This window comes from Coenobita brevimanus, chromosome 110, assembly GCF_032717465.1.
Source record: "Coenobita brevimanus isolate Jiangsu-jjx chromosome 110, ASM3271746v2, whole genome shotgun sequence".
Taxonomy (NCBI): domain Eukaryota; kingdom Metazoa; phylum Arthropoda; class Malacostraca; order Decapoda; family Coenobitidae; genus Coenobita; species Coenobita brevimanus.
In genome coordinates, this window is record NC_137063.1 from 45407679 (window position 1) to 45417345 (window position 9667).

Sequence of the window (9667 nt, forward strand, 5' to 3'; positions counted from 1 at the left end):
AAAGAAGAGTGAGGGGGTGAGGTGGAAGTGAGAGGGGTTGAGGGGAAGTGATGGGGAGCGTGGACGCGAGTGGAAATGTGGAGTGAGTGGGCGCGTAAGGGAGTGAGTGTGACCGAAAGGAAGTGAGTGAGACTGAGAGGAAGTGAGCGGTGGGGAGATGGGGTGAGAGTGAGAGGGATGGAGAGGAAGTAGAAGAGTGAGAGGCAGTAGAGCGGAGTGGGAGTGAGAGGGAGGGAAAAGGGCTGAGAGGGAGTGGGAGGGAGTGACAGGGAGTGGGTTAGGGTTCACGTCAACACACTAATTTCATGGATATTCATGCCTCCCTCCCACTCCACTCCCTCTCACTCTCCCTCCCCCTTCCTTCCTTCCTTCCTTCCCATCTTCGTTCCTTTCCCTTCCTCATACCTTCTCCTTCATCCATCTCCCTTCCCCTCCCTCCCCTTCTCTTCTTTCCTTCTTCGTCCTTCGTCCTTCTCTCTCTCTCTCTCTCTCTCTCTCGTGACCAGAGAGAGTAAGAATGAGCGAAAGATAGTGTTAATTAAATAAGGGGAATGAGAAAAGGAGGGTAGAGTGATAAGAAGGAGGAGGAGGAGGACGAGGAGGAGGACGAGGAGGAGGATAAAGAAGAAAAAAGGCAGGTTATATAAATGGAGGAGAGGAGGGAGAGAGAGAGAAGAGAAGCTAGGGAAAAAGAACATGAAAAGAGAGAAGAGAAATGGAAAAGAGAGAAAAGAAAGAGAAAGAGAAACAGAACACAAAGGACATAGGAGAGAGAGAGAGAGAGAGAGAGAGAGAGAGTTATGAATAATAGTTTAGTGGAGAAAATCCTCTCTCCCCTCCCCTCCCGTCCCCTCTTCCCTCCCCCTCCCCTCCCCTCCCGTCCCCTCTTCCCTCCCAATCCCCTCCCCTCCCTCAATAACACACCTCAGTTCCCCCTTTAACCATCCTTGACTTCTCTCCCTCCCCCTCCCCTCTCTCTCTCTCTCTCTCTCTCTCTCTCTCTCTCTCTCTCTCTCTCTCTCCTCCTTTCTTCAGCCCCTACCCCTCTTCTCTCACTCTTCCTTCCCCTACCCCCGCACCATCCTCCCTCCCTCTTCTCCCCCTCTCACTCATTCCTCTCCCCCTCCTACCCCCAATCTCCCCTTCTTCACTCTCCATCTCCCCTCAAAATTAAATGGGGAGTGAGGGAGAAGAAGAGTGAAAGGAGGAGAGAGAAGAAGGGGAAGGTGGAGAGAGAGGGGTGGGGAGGGGAGGGGAAGGGGGAGGGGAGGGGAAGGGAAGGGGAAGGGGAGGGGAGGGGAGGGGTAAAGCTGCATGAGGGAGGGGGGCAGGAGTGGGGGGAGGGATTGATGATAGAGAGGCTTGTAGGGATTTTGGTTGCGGTCACCTGGATCAACTCTGGGATTAGGAGCTTAACAATATAGACATAGATAAATAGAAAGACAGATAGATGGATAGAAAAAGACAAAAGTAGATAGACAGACAGAAAATGGAGACAGGCATAACTATAGATACGGTATATATATAGACTGACCTATAGGAAAATATATACACATATTCTCTCTCTCTCTCTCTCTCTCTCTCTCTCTTTCACAGTTCTCATTCTTTTTCATGTCTGTTTCCTAACTTTCACATAGTTTCTCTCTCTCTCTCTCTCTCTCTCTCTCTCTCTCTCTCTCTCTCTCTCTCTCTCTCTCTCATACAAAGGATCAAATTCACGGCCCAGAGGAGGAGATAAAGAGAGGCTGAGAGGAAGAGGAAGAGGAAAAGGAAGGAGGGGAGGGGAAGGGAGAAGAGGGTTGGGGGAGGAGGAGGAGGAGGAGGAGGAGGAGGAGGAAAGGGAATAAAAGAGAGCATAAAAGAGGGGGAGAGAAGAGGGGTGAAGAGGAGGGGAGAGGAAGATGGAGGGGGAGAGGTGAAAGGTGAAGAGAGGAGGGAAGGAGGGAGAAAAGTGGAGGTAGGCGTGAGGTATCTCCCTTTCTCTCTTCTCTCATCTCTCTCTCACCCTCTCTCTCTCTCTCTCTCTCTCTCTCTCTCTAATCTGCCTCCAAAAATTATATATATGTAAAAATAATAAAATCCAATCTGTCCAAAATTAATCAAGATGGTGAACGATAATAAAAATTAACTTTATAATTCTCAAAAAAATCGCTCACACACTACATTAACCCTCTCTCTCTCTCTCTCTCCTTTATTTACACGAGCAATAAATAAATAAATAATAAAGAGTTTGCTGTGGTTATTGAGTCGAAAATTCAGTTCCTCTATCTTTCACTTCCCCATAAGACTCTATAAAAATGTTCTCTTTTCTGTCAATAACTCTCTCTCTCTCTCTCTCTCTCTCTCTCTCTCTCTCTCTCTCTCTCAGGGTGACATAACAGTACCTCTGCTGAGTCTGCTTAGATAAGGACATGTCTGCTGATCTAATTCCATACATCTCTAACCACACACCTGCTGGCTGTGTGTGTGTGTGTGTGTGTGTGTGTGTGTGTGTGTGTAAATTTTCATCCATTATCATTATTATTATTATTGTTATTATCATTTATTACCAACAATCTAGTATTATTTTCTTGACAATAATATCATCTCGCCACTGACCCACGAAAAATAAATTATTATTATTATTATTATTATTATCATCATTATTATTATTATATATTACCGACAATCTAGCATTATTTTCTTTACAATAATATCATCTCTTGCCACTAACCCACGAAAAATAATGTGCTTATGGATGAATATTTCTGACAAAACGAAAGAAGTATTTTTACAAACGTAGGAAAAAAAATCTTTAATATATTTCCCGTATTATAGTTAACATAGGGGGCTTCGTTACATCTATTCCTTATCGATTTATTTTGCTTATTACATCCTGATATTCTGTTTGTACTTTTTTTTATATATATAGTTTCCCCCGGTCATGTACAGATGGATACATAGATGTAATATACTGAATAGATCGCTAATAAAAAGGTGTTGCGGTCTCCTTTGCCAGCTGCAGTAGAATTCATCCCTATCTTTCCCTCTGCCTACAACCTCCAGTCTTGCAACGTCAATGTGGCAGACATTTTAGATTAATTGGACTTTTTCTTTTTTGTTCACATTTTCTTAGAAACTTTTCTTTGAATGGGACGAAACTTTAAGAAAAAAAAAATCAACAGCCACGTAATCTGTCTACAAAACACACACACACACACACACACACACACACACACTGCTCTCTCTCTCTCTCTCTCACACACACACACACACACACACACACACACACACACACTGCTCTCTCTCTCTCTCTCTCTCTCTCTCTCTCACACACACACACACACACACACAGGCACACACACATCCTCACCAAAGCAAAATCATAATAATTCTAGGGAAATTTCCTTGCCACAATTGACGGAGAATGGGGGGTGGGGGAAAATGGAGGTCGGAGGGGAATAAATTGAGGAGAGGAAGGAAAAGAGGAAGAAAAAGGAGGGCGAACGAGTGTAAACTAGCGGAGAGAGAGAGAGAGAGAGAGAGAGAGAGAGTGAGTTTATAGTTTCATATTGCACAGACTAAATACACGAGACACAGACTTTACGGCCTTCAACCCTTTACCTTCAGAAACGACGTATTAAACTGCTGGACCATATCAGAGGCTAGTCCTGGAACGCCTCTGTCACTGAGTTACCTGAGTTACTGACTTACTGGAGAGCCGATTATCGTACATCAGTCAGCCCGGCGCGCGTCACCACACCCAGAAATGTTGTCGTGAGGTAGAAGTTGTAAATTTTTGACAATCCGCTTTTTAGCTTTTGGAAATGAGTAGGGGAAGTTGAAATATGATTGGCTAGTTTTGAAAGTGGGTCGACGTTCCTTAATTTTGATTCAGGATGCAAGTTTTTCGAGATATTTTGATTTTTTCTGAAATTTCGCGGGACTCAGCTCTTTTCCCGCGCGTCTGGGAGTTGCCAAGCGTCGCCTCTCGAGCGGTTGAGATTGCCAAGCGTCCCTGGATTTTTCGTTGATTTCGCTGTGTGTGTGTGTGTGTGTGTGTGTGTGTGTGTGTGTGTGTGTGTGTGTGTGTGTGTGTGTGTGTGTGTGTTTTGAAGGTCCTGATAATGCTCCAAAATTTTGAGCTTAAAACTGTCTGCCATTAATATCACCAGAAACACATGGGGCGGTATTCTAGTATGGTTAGGAGGCTTACAAACACCTCTTCCTTACCGATTTATTCTCCGTTACTATATTCTTGTGTGTTATATAATCTATGTCGATACTGAAAAGACACACGAGGCACACCAGGGGATATTATTGAGTAGTTTGGAAAATAAATCGTTAAGGAAAAGGTGTTTGGGAAGCCTTATTCTCTAATCGCAAACCTTCAAGAGAGAGAGAGAGAGAGAGAGAGAGAGAGAGAGAGAGAGAGAGAAACAAAAGGACTGAGGACGTGAAAGGAAAATGGGATGGAAGGAAATTTAGAGAGGGGAGAGGAGGAGGAGGAGGAGGAGGAGGAGGAGGAGGAGAAGGGAGAGAGAGAGAGAGTGAGAGGGGAGGGAAGAAGGAGAAAGGAGAGAGAGATTGTGGGGAAGGAATAAGAAAGGAAAGGAAAAGGAAGAATGTGTGTGTGTGTGTGTGTGTGTGTGTGTGTGTGTGTGTGTGTGTGTGTGTGAGAGAGAGAGAGAGAGAGAGAGAGAGAGAGAGAGAGAGAGATGGTAGAAGCAGGAAAAGTAAAGAAAGAAAATTGAAAGGTAAAAATCACAAACAAATAAATAAATAACTTCCATGGGGTAGAAATTAAAACTATCTGTCTGCCTGTCTATCTATCTATCTATCTATCTATCTATTCATTCATCAATCTGTCTAAGTCAAGTCTATCACTACTTCCTCCTACCACCCCAAGCCACCCTACCTCATGCCTTCTTCATTTCCATCATCTTCCATCTTCATTGTACCTCTTCATCTCCCTCCCTCATTACCTTCGCCTCTAAGCATCCACCTTGCTGCCTTCCCTTCGCCCTTCCACCTCCTCCTCGGTCTCCTTCTCCTTACCCCTCTACTAAGACTCCTAAATACTTTCTTCAGGGTTAGACTTTTCCTTCCTTTTCTTCCACTTCTTTCTCTCCCTCTCCTCTCCCGACACCATACCTTTCCTCACCCCACACACCCTCCCTCCCTCCCCCTCACACACACACACACACACACACACACACACACACACACCTTCCTCTCCTTTTTTACTATCGTCTTTCTTTTCCTCCCCCTCTCCTCTCTACCTCTTCCTTTTCTTTTCTCTCACCTTTCTTCTCTTCTCCGACTCTTCCTCTTCTTCTCCTTCCCTCTCTCCTTTCTTCTTCCCTCTCCTCTCTACCTCTTCCAGTCTTTCTCATTTCCTTCCCTCCCTCACCCAGCCTCTCTCTTCATCTCCTCTATACCTCTTCATCTCTCTCTCTCTCTCTCTCTCTCTCTCTCTCTCTCTCTCTCTCTCTCTCTCTCTACCGTATAGCCATAGGGGGGAAGGGGAGGAGGGTAGGGAATACACAAGGCACAGGCGGTACTGAGCGAGAGTGTATGTGTTAATGAGCATATTAGGTGAGACATGGCCTGTGAGCCTCTTGTTCCATCACATACACACACACACACACACACACACACACACACACACACACACACACACACACACCGCTCGCTGGTGCAGTGGTAACGCTCTCGCTTACCAACTGGTGGACGGGAGTTCGCGCCTCGCTCAGGTTGCGAAAAGTTTCACTGACGAAGTGGGTGGTTACTGTCCCCCTCGAGCAAGGGGACGGGTGTGTGGGTGTGTGAAGGTCACAGCCTTGCCCTTAGATCGGACTATATGAGCTCTCAGCTCCCTTCCGGGAGGGTAAAAGCTGACGATCACGATTATCAAGTGATCCTGACCGACCCGGTGAATTACACACACACACACACACACACACACACACACCAAGCCCACACCCACCCACGATCCTGTTGCCATAGAGATAAGACGCTTCCAACATTCCAATTAGCTCCAGTGAAAAGACTAAAACGAAAAATAAATAAAAATATCAGCTTCTTTATTCGTAAGTGACTGGCCAAAACCTCATATATATTTTTGGGGGATTTTTTTTTTCTGTCCCTAAAACTCGAAGAAAATTGTTAGGAGAGTTTTCAATTTTTTTTTTTTTGAATATTTTTTTTTCACTGTCGAACTCTCATCTCAGTTCGTGTTATTTTTTGATCCTCTGTTAATTGATGCTTAATTGAGGACTTCCCTTTCAAATTCTTCTTCTTCATCTTCTTCTTCGTCTTTTTCTTCTTCTTCCTCCTCCTCTTCTTCTTCTTCATCTTCTTCTTCGTCTTTTTCTTCTTCTTCTTCTTCTTCTTCTTCGTCTTTTTCTTCTTCTTCTTCTTCTTCTTCTTCTTCCTCCTCCTCTTCTTCATCTTCTTCTTCGTCTTTTTCTTCTTCTTCCTCCTCCTCTCCTTCTTCTTCTTCTTCTTCTTCTTTCACCACAACCATCATCATAATGCTTCTCCTTTCCTTCTCTTCCTTTTCACCTTACCATCATCATCATCATCATCATTTTCATCCCCTCTTCCTTCATTTTCATCTTTCCAAGAGATAAACAGGACAGATAGATAAACATAGATAGATAGACATACACAGACACATACATACATACATGCATGGATATACATACATACAAAATACACACACACACATACATACATAGAGAGAGAGAGAGAGAGAGAGAGAGAGAGAGAGAGAGAGAGAGAGAGAGAGAGAGAGAGAGAGATTCACAATGATAGGGAAACATTAGAGAGAATGAATGTGTGTGTTTGTGTGAAAGGAATGGGGAGGGAGGTGAGAGAATGAAAGAAAGAGGAGGAAGGAGGGAAAAAAAAGAGAGAGAATTACGGTTATTCTTTCTCCTCTTCTTCTTCCTCCTCCTCCTCTTCTTCCTCCCTGTCTCCTCCTCCTCACTTTATTCTTCCATTTTTCTCTCCTCCTTTTTCTTCTCTTCTTGCGTTCGTTAATAACAACAACGCCACCACTATCATCATCATCATCATCATTCCTTTCCCTTTCTCCTCCACTTCCCCTCCTTACCATTATCAGTCTTCCTCTCTTCCCCTCGCCCCCTTCTTCCCTCTCTCCCCCTCCCTTCCCTCCACCCCCTCTCCTCCTTTTCCTCTACATTCCTCCCCCTCCCCCTTCCATAGCCCCTCTCCCTCCACACCTCTCCTTTACCTTCCTCCTCCTCCTCCCACCTCCCCCTCTCCACATCCTCCTTATACCTCCTCCACCCACTTCTCCATCACTCTTTCACTCTCCCTGTCAGTCTCTACACTCCTCCTCCCCTCTCACTCTACTCCCTCTCTCATCCCCTTCACCTTCCTCCATCCCTCCCTCTCTCACTCCCTATTCTTCCCACATTCCTCCCCTCTCATCTACACCCCACACCTCTCCCCACATTCCGCTCTTCTCTTACTCCACCCCTCCACCTCTCCCTCAAAGCCTCTCCCCTCCTTTCCCCTCCCACTCTCACCATCCCCCCTCCCCTCACATCCTTCCTCTCCCCTTCCCCTCTCCCCACTCTCTCTATTTCCCTCCCTCAATACTTCCTCTTCCACACACACTCTCCCCATCCATATCTCTCTCTCTCAATTTTCACATCTCTCCCCCTCTCACCACACCCACCTCTCTTCACATCATTTCCCCCTCCTCATCCTTCCCTCTCCACCCCCCTCCACTTCCCTCCCCGACCCTCTCACCTTTTTTCTCCACTCCTTCTCTCCCTCCCCCATCAAAACCCACTCCACACCCAATCTTCTTCCACTTCTTCCCTTTCTCCACAAACTCCCCTCTTTCCTACTCCCCCTCAGCTCTCTCTCTCTCTTTCTCTCTCTCTCTCTCTCTCTCTCTCTCTCTCTCTCTCTCTCATCCACCTTTCTCAATCCTCCCTCCACCCTCTCCCTCGTGATCTCTCTCTCATCTCATCTCCATTCTCTCTCCCCCCTCTCCTCCCCTCCTACAACACTACCTCTTCCTATTTAACCTTCTCCCCACCTCCATCCCACCCCAAACACCGCCTCTGAGTGGGTGGGGGAGGGTGTGTAGGCAGGAGGGGTGTGTAGGCAGGAGGGGTGAGTGGGGGAGGATGGGTGGAGAGAGTGGGTGGACTGGAGTGAGTGGGGGTGGGTGAGTGGACAGGAGGGGGATGGTGGGGGTAGGTGAGTGGACAGTAGGGGGTGGGTGGGGGAGAGTGAGTGGGGGAGTGGGTGGGGGGGAGAGGGGTCAGGCATGGCCATTTAGATCAGATGGAGATACAACACGTGGACCTTTGAGCTTCTTACCTCACTCACTCACTCACTCACTCTCTTATTCTCTCTCTCTCTCTCTCTCTCTCTCTCTCTCTCTCTCACACACACACACACACACACACACACACACGCAATAACGAGTAACACGCAAAACAAATCCCTATACAAGAGACACCACAACGCCCCCCACAAATCACTGCCACATGTAAGAGACGACTTGAGAACCTGAAAATCAATAACTGAAGGTGATTTTATTCTCAGTGCAATTACCTGGCGAATTATATCAGGTGTTGAGGAAAAAAAAATAAAATTAATGGATTTTCTTGAGACAGCTTCCTCCCTCTACAGATTATTACAGAAACTATAATAGAATCTAATCCTTTTGATCCAAGTGTGTGTGTGTATCTGATCCTCTTATTTATTTATTTAAGTGATCATCTAGGCCGGAAGGGGTAGCATATGTCTATCTGTCATTCTATCCATCTATCTAATCAGGCCCCATGAGGACCAGACCTCGTAGGGCGTGAGAGTCAAAATTAACCCTTCCCCATGCTGGTAAAGAACGAAGAGGGGGACTATAGGGAGGGTGATGTGTGTGTGTGTGTGTGTGTGTGTGTGTGTGTGTGTGTGTGTGTGTGTGTGTGTGTGTGTGTGTGTGTGTGTTAGAATTCGCACATGCCACTCACAGAACCGACAGGGTATTATAACAAAACCAAAAATAATAATAATAATAATAATAATAATAATAAAATGAAGGAAAGAACAAGTAAAGATAAACATATGAAAACGACAAAGACCAAGACGACGATGCACACAAATAGAAAACTCAGACTTCCCATTTTCTGTGTCTTTCGCGTTTTTGTTAATCCCAGACTTTAATATTATGCATAGGGACTGACAAAACCACCCTTATCACGGCCACCCAGCGCGAGAAAAAAATAGAGTGTATTAAAAAGGCGTGTGTGTGAGTGGAAAAAAGTGATGTTGACTCATTAGGAAGGGTAAACGTGAGAGAAAATTTCATAACCTGACTATTTTTGTGTTTTCCATACTTTTTTTTCCCGCCAACTTTCTGTGTCGTCCTCACCGTCTTCCTTTTCCCCGTTAACTTTCTTTCCTCTTCCTTGTCCTCCTTCTCTTCCTACTTCTCTTTATTTTTTGCTTCTTTCCTTCCTACTTCTAGCTACGAGAGCATCTTGAAGGGCGGCCCTGTTGGTCAGTCACACCCTAAGGATTTTACCACGATACTTCATACAAGCTCATTCTCTCATCCTTTCTGTTTCCCTCCTCCTTTCTCCTCTTTCCACTCCTCACCTTTTTCTTTCTCCGACATACCTCTCCTCTCTCCTTACCT